At 36.0% G+C, this 17,331-nt stretch overlaps 1 long non-coding RNA gene across 4 annotated transcripts in view; it reads right to left on the bottom strand.

Annotated features, from left to right (window-relative positions):
• Window positions 1-17,331, bottom strand: part of LOC104684672 — a 95,458-nt gene that overhangs the window by 51,434 nt on the left and 26,693 nt on the right. The gene's annotated exons all lie outside the window — the stretch shown is intronic.

The following is a 17,331-nucleotide window of genomic DNA, read 5'->3' as shown; positions in this document are numbered from 1 at the left end:
TTAAACACAGGGTGTTAAAGAGGAGGTTTCTTCTTGGAGGGGGAGGGGTATCTGTGTGATTTCTTTGGAGGGGGAGTGATGTGTTCTTAGTAATTATTGTCAGCTGTGAGAAAAGTCAAACTGTAATTTGTTAGTACATATTTCCATGCCACTCACCACTCTTTATGGCCACAGTAAGATGGGAAGACAAAGGCAGCAAGTATATCAGCACCTTAGTCCTCAGCCATACCATATAGTGCTTCCAGAAATAGAAATATTTCCTGTGTAGAAGTAGAATATGTGAGAAAGCCAAGGCAAGGCAGGGCAGGGAAAGGTGAGGCAAGGTGAGGCAAGGAAACGCAAGGAAAGGAAAGGGAAATGGGAGAAGAATGGAGGGAGAGGGAGAAGGAAATTTGATTTATGCCTATAGTATAGAACTATTTGATAGCATTTTGTAACATAATAGACATGATAGCATTCAAAATAATGAATGGTTTGGTTAACACAAATCTGTCTTTCTTCTTTTCCTAGCCCCACAATAACAAGTCACTTGTGGAAATGGACAGGTAGTGAATTCAGACATCATGGAAGGAGATACTATATTCCTTCACATGATAGATAATTAATCTGTGGAATTTCATTTTTTTCAAGAAATTATTGAGTCAAATAGTTTAGTGGGATTGTAAAGTAGTGTAAATACAGAATAGGGAGATGCGCCAAAAGAAGAGGTTAGTCCAAATGAATGACAATGGAGAGCAAACTTCATTCTCCATGATGAAATCTGTTGTCTGCTGAAAGGACAGGAGAAATTTCCCAAACTCAATGAAAAAATTACTAAAGCAAGATGGAAGATTTCTATCTTTCTCTGAGGCAATCCAAAATGAGACAATGACAGGCTCAAGACGCATACAAAATGTATGGAAAAATGTCTGGATATCTTTTCCTTACTTGTCATTCCACTGTTGAAAATGAAGATGTGTTGTCAGAACCAAATTATTTCAATTATTTGACAAGCCATTGTGTTGTAGCATAAAAAAAATCACAATTATGATTTTGTGGATAATTATAACCAGCTTTTCATATGTTGCATTTAACATATACATGTTTAGCCAGAAGGAGTTGACTGTGATAAATTATAGGTCAATAAACAAAACACTCATATTTCAGGCCAATTGGATAACAATATTTCAGAAGAATAGACCTTCCTTAATCATATACATTGATGGAGGAATGCTCATGAGCACATCAGTACAACTCAATTCTTTCCATGGGGACTGACATCTTAAACTGCTCTACACAATGAATCACCTTGTCAAACAAAGTGCGAAATGGAAAACTGTTTTCAAGCTGATCTGATATAATGACATTTGCAACAACATGTTTTAGGTGATAAACCGATAATAATAATTATATTTGTCTTAGACTTTCATGGTACTTTGAAAGTTTTATGCAATAATATGCACTTGGGTTTTTTTTTCATTCAAGACAATTCTGTACAAGGACTTTTATTTCATGAGTCTTTAAAAGAAGCCCAGAGAGAAACTATGTTTTGCATGTGACTGGAATTCTTAATTTTTAAATTTTCCTGGGAAAAACCTATATAGTTTCAACTGCAAGCGAACTTGTATATCCTCACACAAAGATTCTGGTGGCTCTTTTAGGATATGATATACACTAAAATTATTTTGTTATGGTTTTTCAATGGTGATCAGTAGTACTTATCTTTACTGATCCTTACTATGACAGTAAACATACTAATGAAATATATCTTAAAGTATGTCTTAAGCTTTGTAAAATTAAAGTGATGATTGAAATTAAAATAATGATTAAAGTTCATGTTAATCTTAGAAATCTACATTCTAATAATTATTTTTTATTGTATACTCATGAAGTTTATGCAAGGACAAAAAAAATTCCTGCAACATACTTCCTGTCACTCTTGCCACTACCAGAACAATGCTCTTGGTTTGCCCTGTCTCACCTTCTGCAACTGGCATCTGTGAACAGAGGCTGAGATTTCATCAAAACAGATCTACAGCTGAGCCCTGGCTTCTGTGAACAGGAGCTGAGATTTCATCCAGCTCTTCTAAAAAGAAGTTTGACGTGACATTTTTAGAGGCATTAGAACTGCAGTTATTTAGTATCTGCAACAAACACATAGAGATCTGGTGCTGTGGAAAAATGGGCCTCTGGGGGAAAGCTTGACTTTCAGCACTGAATATGTGTGTTGTGCTGGAAAACAAAGGCTTAAGAATGTGAGAGAAACTTCCCAGACACTCTGGTGAATGGCAGCTGACAGTCTTTAATAAGAAAGAATGAAATCACAGATCAATTCCTTGGAAAGCAGAATTTGATAAGTGATATATATGAGCCAGCACATGGAGTAGAGTGATTTGGTGTGGCTTCTGCACAATGAAGGAAAAGATTTCTCAAGGTAGGTGTGGGCTACTGACAGAACTATTGCAGTGTCTATAGTTATATACTTGAATCTAAAACTCCACAGTAAATATATCATTACAATATTATTTGCTGAAACATCAGTATGGATAAAAATGTCTTTATCTTATGCTTCATTACCAGTGAGACAATACACCGAAATGTTAAAATGAACATCTCATTTGAATAATTTCCCCCAGTCCTTCTTTTGTGCCTATATTGTTATTTTTGTCTTGCACTAAAGGTAACAATACAGTAGTTTTTGGGAGAATATCTGTTTGTTATTAAAAGGTCAAAACAAACAAGCCCCCAACACTTCCTCTGTACTCCTTGTCTCAAATAAACACATTATATGTTTCCCCTCAGCCAAATTTTAAAAAGAAGCAAAACTACATAGTATAAAGTTCTTCCATTTATGGCCATCCACTTGTAAAAGTAGGTCTGAAGTCCTTAAGTGTAATTTCATTGTGACAATCTTAGTGAACAGAAGCCAAGCTCTTCCTACACAAGGATCCATAAATAGTGGTTCTGAAAAGGGAGCTCTTGCTGTTTCATCTACTAGTAATGTCTGCACCATAAAGCAGGCTACAGACGCTCATGGTTTGCTTTGCATATCAGGAAATTAGGTTCTCAACGCAGAGAACATAGTTAGAATGAAAGGGGGAAAAGATCTTTGAGTATTTCTTCCTCTGCAGTGTTGGAAAATGGAAGCTGGATAGCGAGGTCTTGTATTCGCTAGGGCAAAGCAGTGTATAAATAAACAAATAAGCGGTGATACAAGATACAATAGGGGAAACTGGATGAGACTAGTTGCTTAAAAAAGGCAGTATTGTTATGATGTAAACCAATGCCACAGTGGTCCCATAAATAGTCAGTCTTTATGCTAGATAATTTTCCATTACAGAGGTGAAAACCAGAAGCAGCTAATATGAACTCATAAAAGTGCTAATGAAGTGGGATGAATCTGCCTAAGGAATCAGATGGCCAGGACCTGTTTGAAGTGTGGCAAATGACAGAAAGAAGTATTGCAGCGCCTTTGCTTAGTATAAATCTTTGAACACCTTTGCATACTGTCTGCTTAAAAAAGGCATAGTGATTTCCTTGTGCTATAGCAGTTTCATCCAGACTATACTTCATCACCTGCCAATACTTTTGGCTAAGTAGCATTCTAGCACTTTAAATATGGTAAGCTTGCTATGGTGTTGCATATTACTTGCTATTTTTCATTATCTCATTCTAGACATAGAAATCTCTTTCACGGTTTGGTTAGAAATAGAAGGTTTAAAACTTAATTTATTTCATAATTAAATCTTTACTTTCTACTGTAGTAAATATTTTGGAAAAAGGAAATATAAATGCCTGTGTTCTAAAGAAATTTATCAATTAAATAATACATTAACTAGCTATATATTTTAATTTGCATTGTAATTTGTGATCATTGCTGCCAACACTAGATTTTGCAGAATTTAGGTCTTTTTCACAATTCAAGTTGCTGAATTCACAGTGCAATAACAAATGAAAAATTGCCTTTTAGTACTGGCTAATGACAGAGACCAAGTTTATTTGTAACATACCATGTATATTAGAATAAAAACATGAAAAAAATAAACAATTACAGGAAAAGATCTTTAAATAGATCTTACAGATAATTCTCCTAGATTAGATGATAGACTAGTACCTGGATTTCAATTCCTGGCCACTTGTGCAAGACTAAGCTTTTAATATTTCTTAAGACAAAAATGAAATTTTTATTGCAGTATTAACTTGTTTTACAATCTATGAGGAGTTAAGAGTATTTATATAAGACATTACTGAAAGGCTCAGTGTTTATTAGTGTAAAAACAGAAGCTTTAACATTTTTATATATTTAATACTCTGTGTATTTCTAGTGCTTGTATATGAACTCTGGGCAGCTGAATAATTTAGTAATCCCAAAAAGCGCACTTACTTTTCCTGTCCCAACCATTTGCTCTCACCATGGCTAGACAAGCCCATACTTTTGCAGAGAACAAAAAACTCTTATTCCCCTCCCTTTTGAAAGGTACAGAAAGCTGACCATAAATACACGGAAGAAAGTGTAAAGAAAAGTGTGTCTCAGAAAGGGGACTAGTGTGGGGGCTCCACAGCAATAGTAGAAGAGATACAGTCTTTGCTTACGCTGGAGCAACCTTGAATTTTCTTAAAATCAGTCCAGTAAGGCCAATATCCAAGTTCTAAGGAGGCCCAGAGGAAAAGGTTTGCCAGGCTATAATCTTTGTGGAAAAGTTCTTCCTTGACCTTTTTTGCCACTGTATGTCTACGACAGCACAGGGAGGTCAAAAGTGCACTAGTTGTTAGCACCAAAGATGAAGCTTAACCAGACACTGAGAGCAATGATTGTCAAACGGCTCCATTTGCAAGACAAGAAGTGTATCCTTGGCAGAGCAAGGGGGATGAAAGAGATTATTTTCTAGGGGTCACATTTGTTCTTCTTTTTTTGACCTCTCTCAAGTTCGCAAAAGAAACAGTGAGAGTTTTCTATAGCAAAGAGGTGCAACAAAGAGAATGGGACTGTGCTTTCCTCATCTCTTCTCTGCTAGTCTTCCAGCCTCAGTTATGCCTTTCTTTCTTTTTCTTTCATAAGAGTCAGTGAAAGCATAATAATTGAATACCTATAATTACATTTTGAAGCCCTTCTTAGAACCTGGATCTGAATTTGGGGTGGAGTTTGGAGTTCTTGTTTGCTTCTTTTACTACCTTCCCAGTTTCTGTCTTTAGTACCAGTATGGCAGCCACACCTAGGAGCCTTACCCATGGATCTGTGAGATTCTGGAAAGGAACAAGCTGCTTCTGTTTTCCATTCTGAGCTGCCCTCTGTTTTTTTATTGACTATCGCTTGAAATGAACTAACCCGATTTACTTTCTGTTTCCCATAAACAATTTCATTCTGGGCACTGGAACATTGCAGGGGACTGGAGGGTTGCAAAGCCATGCATATTCATGCCTTAGTTGGCAGGGCCCCCTCCACAAGGGTACAAATATGAAATGTTCCATTTCGTTGCATTGAAGAGAGACCCTTAATAGGTGCTCAGAGTCCTGAAGACACTGCTGTGATACTAGAGCAATTTGTAGATGTACCTTAGCTGAGTTTAAACAACTTTGATTCCTCTTAGAAGCAGGCAAAACATATCCAAAAGCTATTCTAGTTCTAGAATGTTAAGGTCTTGAACTTGAAATAATAAGTAAAGTTTTGACTGAACACTGAAGTCTTCAGGTTATCATATATTGACAAGATGAATTATTTGTCAACCAAAATTATATGCCTTTTTTTTAATAATTAGTGAGTATGAAACTCGTTGCTTCTCTGCTCTTTGATAAAACATCAACGTGGTGGATAAATGAAGGGGTTATTATAAGGCACAGTGTGAAGTAGTTACTGATTTTTGCACTTCTCGACTGTGACCTAAAATTCAAGTTTGACCTCATTTTTAAAGATCAAGGAGAGGGGAAGAGAAGTTCTAAGCAGAGGTGGCTAAGAGATATGTTTCAAAGCAATTGACTGGAAATACAGGATAAAACTCCCTGAGTTATCACAAAAAATAACTATTGATTAGGTTTTCAAACACTCCTATCTTGACAAAGTAGTTAACAATTGAGATATCACTTGATGAACTTCCCCATAGTGGAAAGCTCAGATTGTGGCCAAACACCTCACAGCTATGCAAAAATATTTTTTAAAAATGCGGCAAGTCAAATAGTATCTAAGGCTAAGGAAAGAGAAGAAGTTCTGACAGTAATGGGCTACATTGTTTAAGCTTCAAATGGGATTTCACATACCTTTGCAAAGCTCTCTATCATAGGAATGCATTCTATGATTATTTTTCTTATGACTTTAACTTATATTTTACTGTCAGTCATCAATATTTGTTTAACACATGGAAAAGTTCTGTTTAAACATTCCCTCAAACTACTTGGCTAAACTTGCTATCCGTTGGGTGCCTCAGAGGATAAATTATTGAAATCTAAGCAGACTAATACCTTGTGCTTATTCCCATGCCTAACACAGAATTTTGCAGTTAGAATGAGCTTTAAGCCAAAATTTTATTCAATGGAAAACTTTGCCTACCTTATAAAGTGCATAGGTTCAAGTTGCCTCTCAAGTTTGGGAGGAGCCCTTAATCTCTAAATGCGAGAAGGATAGGCTGGCTGTCCCTGTGAGCCCAATGAGCAGCTTTTCAAAGGTGCTTTTCATAACTAAAACTCAAGCAGGCAGCTTCCAGATTACAAGGATAACCTAGGAATTGAAAATATCTTTACAGGTATTTTATCTTGTTCTTGAATATCTTCACATCAGCTAATGTTCTCCTGAAGAGACTAAAACATCATCTTTAATGGGACAAAACTGTCACTACTTTATTCCAATTTATGGACTGATTCAAAACATCGTTTTCCTGATAGTTAGAAACTTTCCTCTGATTTATTTTCTATGAACAAGAATCTCTGTCAACAAGATGTTAATGACAGTTATGATGTATAAAATATTTCATAGTTAAGACACAACATCTATCTTGTTTAATAAAAGATATTAAATGGGTGTTATAAGTCCTCCGTTTTGTATTTCCTCGTTACCTTGATTCTATTAATCCTTGCCTTCTCTAAAAATTGTACCCTACTTCTTCCTGTCAACAGCAACTATTTGTCTCACTGTTTACAATTCCTGTTAAAAGCTTAGAAGGTATGGCATTTGCTATCAAGATCGACAAAAGAGATTTTCCCCCTCTTTTCTTAGACAGGTATCTTCTAAGAAGCTCTAGAATTTCACGGTACACCTCTAATGTCGTAAAACACCTTTAAAAATACCCTCTTGTTTCATTTCAAAGGAGAAGGGGGGGGAAAAAATGACAGAAATGAACCCATTCTTACAAAAACAAGATCTGAATAGAGAAATGCCGCTGCAGTGCTGCTGTAGACACTATTGGTTCCCTCCACATTCTCTGCAGCTTTAAAAGCAAGAAAGATCATCATGATCTCGTTCAAAATAACTGACTGTAGGTCTCAAAACTGGGGATCTCAATCCATATTTGAGTCTTGAAACAAGAGAGTTGTTTTTCAGAAATTCTGATCGCCCCCATTTAAATGACAGATTTCAAATTAGGTCATGTAGATTGAATTTAGGCTCCCAAATTTGAAATACCTAATTTAGGTGCCCCAAAGTCATTAAATCTGATGATCTGAGTGCTTTGCAGAGCTGTCAGAAGACTTTTAATTATCAAGGCCTATATTAAATATAGCTTTCATGGATAATATGGCTTGTGGATCTGCCTCCTCAGTTCTCTTTTACTCTCTCTTTCTATGCTTTTGAAATTAAAGATTATCCTTCATTATAGCAATGGAGTGTTAAGGAAAAGTCAACATATAGCTTAACACTACTGTAATACAAACTGCCTGTTGTGATATGGACCATGCTTCCAGAAATGAGTACAAAATGCTGTACTTAATCCATTTTTTTCTTTCCTTAAATCTTCTGCAAAGTGCATTGTAAAGAGCAGGCATAACCTAGCTCATTGTGCTCAGCAAGTTTTACAAACTCAGCAGAGATGTGGAGAACACATACAAAAAACATGCTTCTGCCTTGACATAAATCAGAAATAAACAAGAATAACACAGAGTTTGGCCTGAGCATTATGGATGTATATCATGGAACAAGCCAGGATATGTGGTAGTTTAATTACTTCAGAAATATCTGAGTGACAAATAGCAATGATTAATTTAACAGCAAAAAGTTATGCAAAATGTATCAAACCTAATGAAGATCCTACTGCAATTATTTCCTTGTGCTTGCTAAATCTTTCAAGATCCAGATGCTCTTCCAGTAATTAATTGCATAACTTACCACGCTTCTCTGATTTAACTTTTAATTATTTGCTTTGGAGAAAGGAAGTACTCAAGTTGGTTTGGGTTTTCAGGTGCAACAGTCATTTTTTTAAATACAGAGGTTACACCTGACATTATATTCTAATTATACATTACTCTCTAGAAAGAAATTCATTTCACAAAATTCAATATAATTGGTTACTCTGCACCCAGAAGGGTTACTGTTGTTGGAATGAATGCCTTGCAGTGGGATAAAAGAGAATATGTTGCCCAAGTAATATAGACTTCATGCAAAGAATCAATGATCTGGTTGGTATTTATTTATTAACATACTCCAACAAAAGTAAAAGCATAATATGATACTGGGAGTGCAATTATGGGGCCAGCTTGTTCTGAGATATAATAATGGTATATAATACCATAGATAATATCCTGACTGCATATAAACGAACTTATTGATAATAACCACTTATATATGGCCTATATTTACAGGAAGGACTCAGAAAACAGAAAGGATGTGCATTGTCCTCATAGGGACAGGCACCGTTCTAAGCCATCACTTGTTACTGGGTGATACCAATGCTGTAGTTAGAATATGCTTGTAGTTAATTTGAATGTTCAAGGTGCTTTTGTTTTAAATTCATTAGGGGCTGAAAGTCCAGCTCTAAAATCCAGGGGGAAATGCCTGCTTTCATTGAACTCTTAAGGCAAAGGGCTGAGGATTTAAACCCAGGTATTTTGTGCTACATCCCTATACAGTCCAATAAGTGTCTTAACTGGTGCAGAGCTCTATTCACAGTCTTTGTCCTTGTAAATATTTAATAATTCAACAGACAGGACTAACAAGGATTTCCTTTCCAAAATCATTGCAGTCTTGTGGTTGCAGCACTAGTCAAACATTTGAAAACGAAGATTCAAGTCTCCTGAGGCAGAGTAATTTAAACTTTCTCCCATATTTGAGGAGTGCTCTTATCACAAAGATATTGTAGATAGGACAGTATTTTCTTTTGAAAGATGGACAGTCATCCCAATGGTTCTTGAGTCTTTAGGGGGAAAAAGTGGTTTCCTAACATATCATAAATCTTCTTCAATTTAGAAGGATAGTGTATAAAGCTCTCCCTTGTTTAGGAAAGACTTTATTGGAAGGGTATTTGTTCAGTTATATAGCCAGGCTACTAGCTGAAAATATTACCAAAATTTTTTCAAAATTACAAATGCATTAGGTGTTGTGATTATTCTTTTGGTTTCTTTACCAAAGCTGCATATTTTATCCAGATGAGATAAACTATATTTGGTGGACAGGTAAAACAAGTTACAGTTTCTTTATCTAGTAATGTGGTAGGGAGTTTCATTTTGGTTTGTCTCTTTTGGTATGTTGCTGGTTTATTTTAATTAATCACTTGTTCTGACAATGCCAAGAGAATAGAATCTATCTGGAATATTCAAGAAGATTTTGTAGAAGATTTAAAATTGCTTTGAAGTTCTTATTCAGAGCACAAGTTCATGTGCAATGGTACACTGTCACAGTGTCCAAAAAAGCCACTGAAAATGGAATGCTCTTGCAGCTTAATGAAACAAGCAGAGTTTATAATCTTATTAAGCTGATGGCCTGCCTATATATAAAAGCTTCTCATGGAATTTGTGTATAAATTCCATATTCCCAGTACCAGAAGAATATTTACTTTGCTGCAGTTAGGCCTCTTTAACAGAAAGGGAAATAAAGCACAAAAATTGGTGTTGGGGAATGAATTCATGAGCAGATGTACTGAATCTCTATGAGGTGAGCAACCGACAGAACAGCTATAAACAAGACTCAGTAATAAGAGGAGAGGTTTACGTTAATGTTTCTTGGCCTGCTTTTGAGGAAGGCTATGTCAACAATCTTAATGGCAGATTTAGTCTCTGCCCCTGTAAATCACTCTGGCTGTAAATAAGAATCTGTCTATGTGGATGTCTTCACTGAATTCAGGACCACTAAGAGTTGTATTTTTGCTGGAAAGATTAGGAGTCACTTCAAACTGTACATCTGAATAAATTTGGATACCAATCAGGCAGTTCTAACACCAGTAAAACTCTCACTGACTTGAAGGGAGTTTTGTCTATGTAAAGAAGAGGATTAGCCCGTCATATAGTTATTTTCTCAGACAAAATATTAGTGAAATGATACATGATGCATTTTTTCTGGATTTAACATTATTTGCTCAAAATAGTTTTCTCCTTTTTGGCATTTCCACATGCATAAAAACTCTTTGTGTTATATACGTCGGAAGTCCACTGACTTAAGGATCTTTTTCCTCCCTTTAAATCTATGTCATAGAGCACGGAAAAGGCTTCTGATCTCTCTTGATACAATTTCCCAGATATTTTTATCATGCTATTAATTTATCATTAATGAGAATAATCCACAACAGAACAGCTGTGACACAGCTACTTCTGAGAACTCCATGCTGAAAATACTTTAAATTCACTTAGTGGGAATCTACATGGAATCTGGAGATGTAGTGTATTTATAAACAACAGGTGTAGCTGCTCTTGGCTGTCTTACGAAAGTCAATGAAACAAATGAAAAGAACTCGCATCTTCCTTGTCAGTCTCCATCAGCAAAGCCCTTTTCTAGACTAAGAAAATTAAAGCTATGATAGAAAATATCTGATAATGCAGGTTAACAGCTACTATATTTGAGAGATTCATGTAGGTAGAGACTTAGCTAACTGAACTAATACCACAGGAAAGAAGACATTAGAACTCCAGCAATAATCTTTATTTCATAAATACATGAGGAATTTAGAATTAGTATCATGTATTTTATTCAAGTGTAGGAAGGACAGAGTAACCATTGGGGAGGTCTCCAATCTGAACGACAGTTGTGCTCTGAAAACAGTCAACCCAGTCAGTGAATTGGACAAGCAATAATGGGAAAAATTGGACAACTATTACTAATTCTGCTTTGTAGATCAATAGAAGATTTCAGCCTCTAAATTACCTTTCAAAAGTACTGGTTTAGAATGAAAACAAAGGATTTGATTCGTAGCATGCTTTGAAAAGAGTAGGTGATGGGAAAGCTGTAGAGGTTAGTAAAAGGTTTTTAGTGTTTTAGGTGTGCATTAGCTCCCTTACACCATGGCATATTTCTACAGACATGCTCAAAACATGACTTTCCATTGAAAAACTAACAGAAAGCTTGAATTAGTGCACCAAACACCAATGCTAATCTTACACTATCAAAGATAGAGTAAGAGAGAAAAATTAAATTAAAATAATTTAAAATATTTCTTTATATTTACAGGATGAAGAATAACTTCCCTGTAATTCCCTCCTCCATTAAGAGGTTTTTTACCTCTGCCAAAAGTGCCTGCAACAAATCACTGCTTCCTTTCAAAGCTTCCTGAAAATCTTAGTTGGAGGCCCTTTGGTTTCAAAGGAGTAAAATGATTACTTTGTACTCTGAGGGAAGGCCCAAAAAAGAATACCTGAACTTTGCATCATCTCACTGCAACACATGCAATCAATACCTATCATTGCCCCATAAGCTTCATTCAGTTTCATCGTGTTGTCTGGTCACTCTGTAATACCATTAATTCTACAGAGAATTTTTTTCTTTCATGTGGAAAAATAATTATGTCATGCAAATATTGTTCTTCTGGTGCTAGGCACTTTATATTTCTGCTGGAATTTCAAGAGAAGGAGTGTAAACAGGAGCAACAATTATTGAAAGTATTTCCTTGCGTTAACATTACTTAAATTAGTCAGTTTCAAATGCTCTGAACAAGAAGTCAGACTAACTCGAGTGAGATGCCTATTTCTGCATAGCCTAGAAAATGCTATTTACTTAAGAGTTTTGTGAGGAAAGCAAAGTGTATCTAAAAAAGCCGTCACTGAGTCTGGTTTAAAATATGTTTATTGATCCTCTTTTGGTTGTGGCAAGAATATTGCACTCTTGATGGAAATGGATTAATAGCATCAGCACAGCATATTCTTTCTTGCAATAAATTCTTATAGATGGGTATTATGGCAATTATGTCCCCAAAAATTACTGGACCAGTGCTCTGTGTAGATATATACAGCTTTCTGTCAGCCTTTCTGGTTCTTCCCATCTTTCTGAAATCTGAGCCAACATGGTATGAGGAATGTCTTGTCTACAGAGAGTTGCAGGGCAGTTCTGAAAAAATCGTGTAAAGGAAGTTTTTTCTTTACCTGTTGGTCTCATATCTCAGAGAGAAATCTTGTGCCATGTGCAGAGTCTTTCACATAAATGAGAAAGTGATGAAAGAAAGAGACACAAGGAAAAAGTGTGAAGGAGAGACACAAAGGTTACAACTGCTCAGAATTAAAGACATGTTAGGATTTACATTTTATACATCCGTTGGACTCATTTCCTTTCAGTCTCAGAATTACTCTCTGAACTCAGATCCAAAGGCATCTTATTACAGACATCAGTACTACTTCCGCATGAAAACATCAAAATTTCATACAATACTCTTGATAGGCAATTTAGAAATTGAGACATACCATTCCATGTCTTAAACAGGTTTCTAATTAATTACAGTGCTAGACTAGCTGGAATTTCATCATACTGTAGAGTAGAATCTAAATGGAATCTCAATTAAACTAATTTTACACCAAATCCATCAACTATCACATTTCAAATAAAAGGAGAAATATATGACAAAGAAAAAAAAAAGGGTCTCAAAAGAATGCTAACATAGGGAATGTAAAATGTGAGACTGCAATAGCATAAATAATTTTCTATAATCACTGCCCTATGAAAGACTCTTATTTGCCTCTAAAGACACCAAAGTTAGTAGTGCTTATATTGCAATGAGAAATACTTCAGGGATGAGATTTCATGGTTGCATCACTTAAGGAGCTGTTTGTCTTTATGGACATGAATGTGGGATTTGTACCGCAGATTTCTGTGCTCCCACTCACCGACTTCCTGGTCAAAAATTAGCTGTCATATCTCTCCCAGCTGCTGATCATATTCTTGCAGAAGTTCACCTACAACTTTTATAGCCTTAATTTGCTGCGGACTATTCATATTTAAGATGATTTATACCTATGCTACCATTTTAATTTGGATTCAGAGCATGTTTTGAGCAGTAGATCAAAATGATTTCCACTTTCCAGACTTTGCTTCACATTGCAGGTGATGTGAAAGCATGCAACCTGCACTGCTCCCAAGTAAAACATTTTTAAACTTATGGCCCAATGTATAGGAGCTCTATCGCACAGCTCTGATGTACAGCACAAGACTAAAGCAAGTTTAAAGGAACCCTCTTCCAATCCTTTAGGGGGATATGCATTAGAAAATGTATGATATGGGTTCTGGATCTTCAGCATCAGATATTCCTCTCTAGACATCTGACTTAGGCTGTATTTATATGATGAAGTGGTGCAGCCAAGAGAAGCAGATTTGTAGAGGAAAACAATTCAAAACAGAGCAAAGAAATTTCCGATTTATATGATATTTTGGTGGTTGGTTTGACTTTTACTGAAGTAATGCCAGTCTCCCCACTGATTTGAGAGCTGGTTCTCTGTGTCTAATGAGCTGTAATTAAAAATAGCAAACACTTTCCTCTCCCTCCTCCAAAATATGCCTGTTGCTCATCTGAAAGCTTTCTCTTCTCAATTTGGTAATTATCCCTCCTGTATTTCATGATTACTTTTTTCCTCCAAGGAGCAGTGCCAAAAATTAGGAGGCTGTATCAGTCCCATTAACAAGGTATTCAGAGACTGCTAAATCTGCTTTGTAATTTCAAAAGGACAGTTGTCTTTACCTGCCTGGCAGCCACACATAAGACACATAAGGTGAGCTTAGTGTTGGAGCTCTGCCCAGAGGGACGAGAACTCAAGATCAGAGTCCTACTATTCCACGCAGTGTGAACATGAAAAAAAAAAAGCTAGAACTTGTGTCCTGAGCAAGAGCATCTGCTGATGGTGGGAGAGTCAGCCAAACTGACTGTCAGAAAATCAGTTATTTTTTCTCACAGTCTGATAGTTACATTACTTATAAAGAGCACTCTACCCACATCTAGAGGAATCATATTCTACAATAATTTGTTGACTAACATTGCTTTCCTAAAGGTTTATTATTTTAATGCATCCTATATCCTTTTATGTTTTCTACCTGCAAAGGACAAAGGAAATGAACCACCCTAGGAGGACTAATCTACCATTTACAAGAAGGTGTAATATCCCCTCCCAGCATAGGTTAAGTTTAGGCACTGGTTTGTGCCCTGTGATTCCAGGGCTTAAGTTCAGTCACTCCTGAGGCTGCCCATGCAGTTGTGACTGATGTTTTTTAAGAGAGCGTTAATGCTCAAAAAGCCTATTAGAAACAGCCTGCTTTCAGTCTGCTGTGGTTTTGCCTTTTGGTTTGGGTTTGTTTGTTTGTTTTCAAGATCCACAATCATTCTTTGCCGCTTCAGGGTTTTTTTGACTGAAAGTTATTCACCAAGATTTCTTGAGTTTATTTCACTTATTCCTTCAGCTAATAAACATGGTGTCTTATTTCCTTAATTTTTTACAACAAAAATGAATCTACTACTTCTTAAATGGATGTGTGTTTCCTAAAGATTTTAATAGGAGCTCTGTGTATAAAATAAGAGATTAAATTATTTTACTATTATTTTACTTGGAAAAAAGAAACGAAGCTGGAAAGCAGCTCCTTTTCTTTTCTTTTTTTTTTTTTCAATATAAAACAGGGTGGAAAGCTGTCCCACCTTCTTCATCAATCAGGTAAAATTTTGCGATGGAAAGCCACCAAAGAAACCTGAAACTACAGTCTTAATCCAGAGAAAGTGCTCTTTGAATCCTATGAAAATTTTAGCTGAGGAATGATTTTAGGATCTAATGAATGAGACCGAAATGAAGACTTAAAGTTGACGAGTTGAGAAGAAGCCTGTGGTCACTTTTATCAAAACATTTTCGTTCACTTGCTACTGAAAATAAAAAAATCAGAGCATGAGATTCAGGACAGCCTTGTGAATGATGGAATAAGACAAGAATCAACATGTTGCTGTGGAAATTGAAAATGGAAATAACATCAAGGGGGGAAAAAAAACCCAAACCCAAAACTCAGTCAAGATGAGAAGGCAGAAAGCAGTTCAACCAAGTGATGTAATGATAGCAAATGAATTAGCAAAAGAAAGTTGTCTCTTTAATACCAAGGATAAAGTCAGTTTAACAGACAAGGTATTCACCCTGTGTGCTCATCAAGGGTATTTTCAGATATGTTACAGCTCCTTTCCTGATCTGTCTTTATATGGAAATCAAGTTGCATGGTGGAGTGATTCCTGATTTGATCTCACTCTGGCACAGAGGTGAGCTACATACACAGTGAGAAATGTGAGCTTAGTGCTATTCCTGAGCCTTCTGGATACACCATTTGCATGCCTGTTTACTTTAGAAGAAGGAAGGCTGAGCTAAGTGCTTGTCATAAATGATAAGAGAAATTAAAATAATGCCTTAAAGCTGTGTCAGGTACAGTAAAAACAATTTTAAAATAATATCTTCCAAGGAAGTAGAGGAAAGACATAAAAATTAAAGCAGACAGGTACTGCAAAATTTATATTGGGAAAGACTGAAAAACAGAAAAAAAGAATACTTGAAATATATGAGCACTTCCAAGCTGCTTATTCAAGATGACTGACACTCCAGCAGCACCAAAAGAGTTAAGCTGTGAAATTGTACTATTTCCATATTTTAATTCCTAATAAAGTAAGACATACAGGACTGTGAGAAGGGAAGGGAAGGGAAGGGAAGGGAAGGGAAGGGAAGGGAAGGGAAGGGAAGGGAAGGGAAGGGAAGGGAAGGGAAGGGAAGGGATTTCAACTTTCAAAAATGTTCTGAGCCTGAAGAGCGACTACTTTGTATACCTTGGAGAGGAGGAACAGTGCCACTAAACATGCACATGACTAAAGAGTCACGCAAAATACTCACTGTGAGTGTAAAACTAGTAAAATTTAACTGTTGAACATGATTTTATTTTTTTTTTCTGATGGAATAACTGATATCCTTATTTGATAAGCTAAGAAAGTCCATAAGAAACTGTCTGGAGGAACAAGATGTGAAGTTTATAGTGCTGGCTGTACTACATCTGGATTCTGATAAAACATTAAGCTCTATTTACTGCTAGGTTTTATAAAATTCAGATTACTTTGATTTGGAAGATAGTTATCACTTGATATGACAACCTGTATGACTATGTACACAGGGTATTGATAAAAAGCATCACAGTCAATGGGAAAGAGAAACCTAGATTACCACAGGAATCTGTATTAAAAAAGCCTTGTTTTACTTCATTCAGAGCCCCATAAAGGTAATGAACTAAGCTAAGAATTTTCATAAATTATGTTGAATTGGGAGGAGCAGACATTGTTTTTTAGCAACAGAGAAGTAATAGCAGAGGAAATCTAGAAAAATTAGATTTTTGAATAGAAAGTAATCAAATTGGATTCAATTACCAAAAAAAAAAAAAAAGAAAGCACAGTTAGGACAATATTCCTAAATGACCGAAATTGAAGAAAAATACCTAAAACTGTTCTTTCAATAAGACAGTAAGTTATGGTGAGAGCAAACTACATATGAAGATGCTGTTTGATAGAGTACAAAAAAGGAGCACTGCAAATATGGCCTCTTTGTGCATGTCTATCGCATCAGGAAGCCAGGAGGCAACATCCTTATAAAATAACCAATTCAAAGCTCACTGAAGCAAATGGAAGGGCTCCAGCCTCGTCAATAGGCTTGGATCAGGCCCTAGGCATGTCTGTGTGAAGTCACTTGGAACATTTCATTCCCTTTTTAGGCACAACCATTACCACAAAGACACTGAGAAAATAAAGGAAGGCCCGAAAACTCTACTACCACAAGCACAGAGACTGGGAAGACTGAATTCAGGGTGGAATGATTTAAATGAGCACACAGGAAGCTTGGATTTGTACCACTGAATATTGCCTTGTTATGCATTTGTACTTTATTTTCCTTAAAGAAAAGTTTATTCTTTTGCAGTAAATGAGCAGTAAAACATCTTGATAAACAATTTTTTTAGATCCCTCAGATTTT

The sequence above is a fragment of the Corvus cornix genome, chromosome 5, assembly GCF_000738735.6.
Source record: "Corvus cornix cornix isolate S_Up_H32 chromosome 5, ASM73873v5, whole genome shotgun sequence".
Taxonomy (NCBI): domain Eukaryota; kingdom Metazoa; phylum Chordata; class Aves; order Passeriformes; family Corvidae; genus Corvus; species Corvus cornix.
The sequence above is the reverse complement of the archived record's forward strand: the minus strand, read 5'-3'. Positions and strand labels throughout refer to the sequence as shown.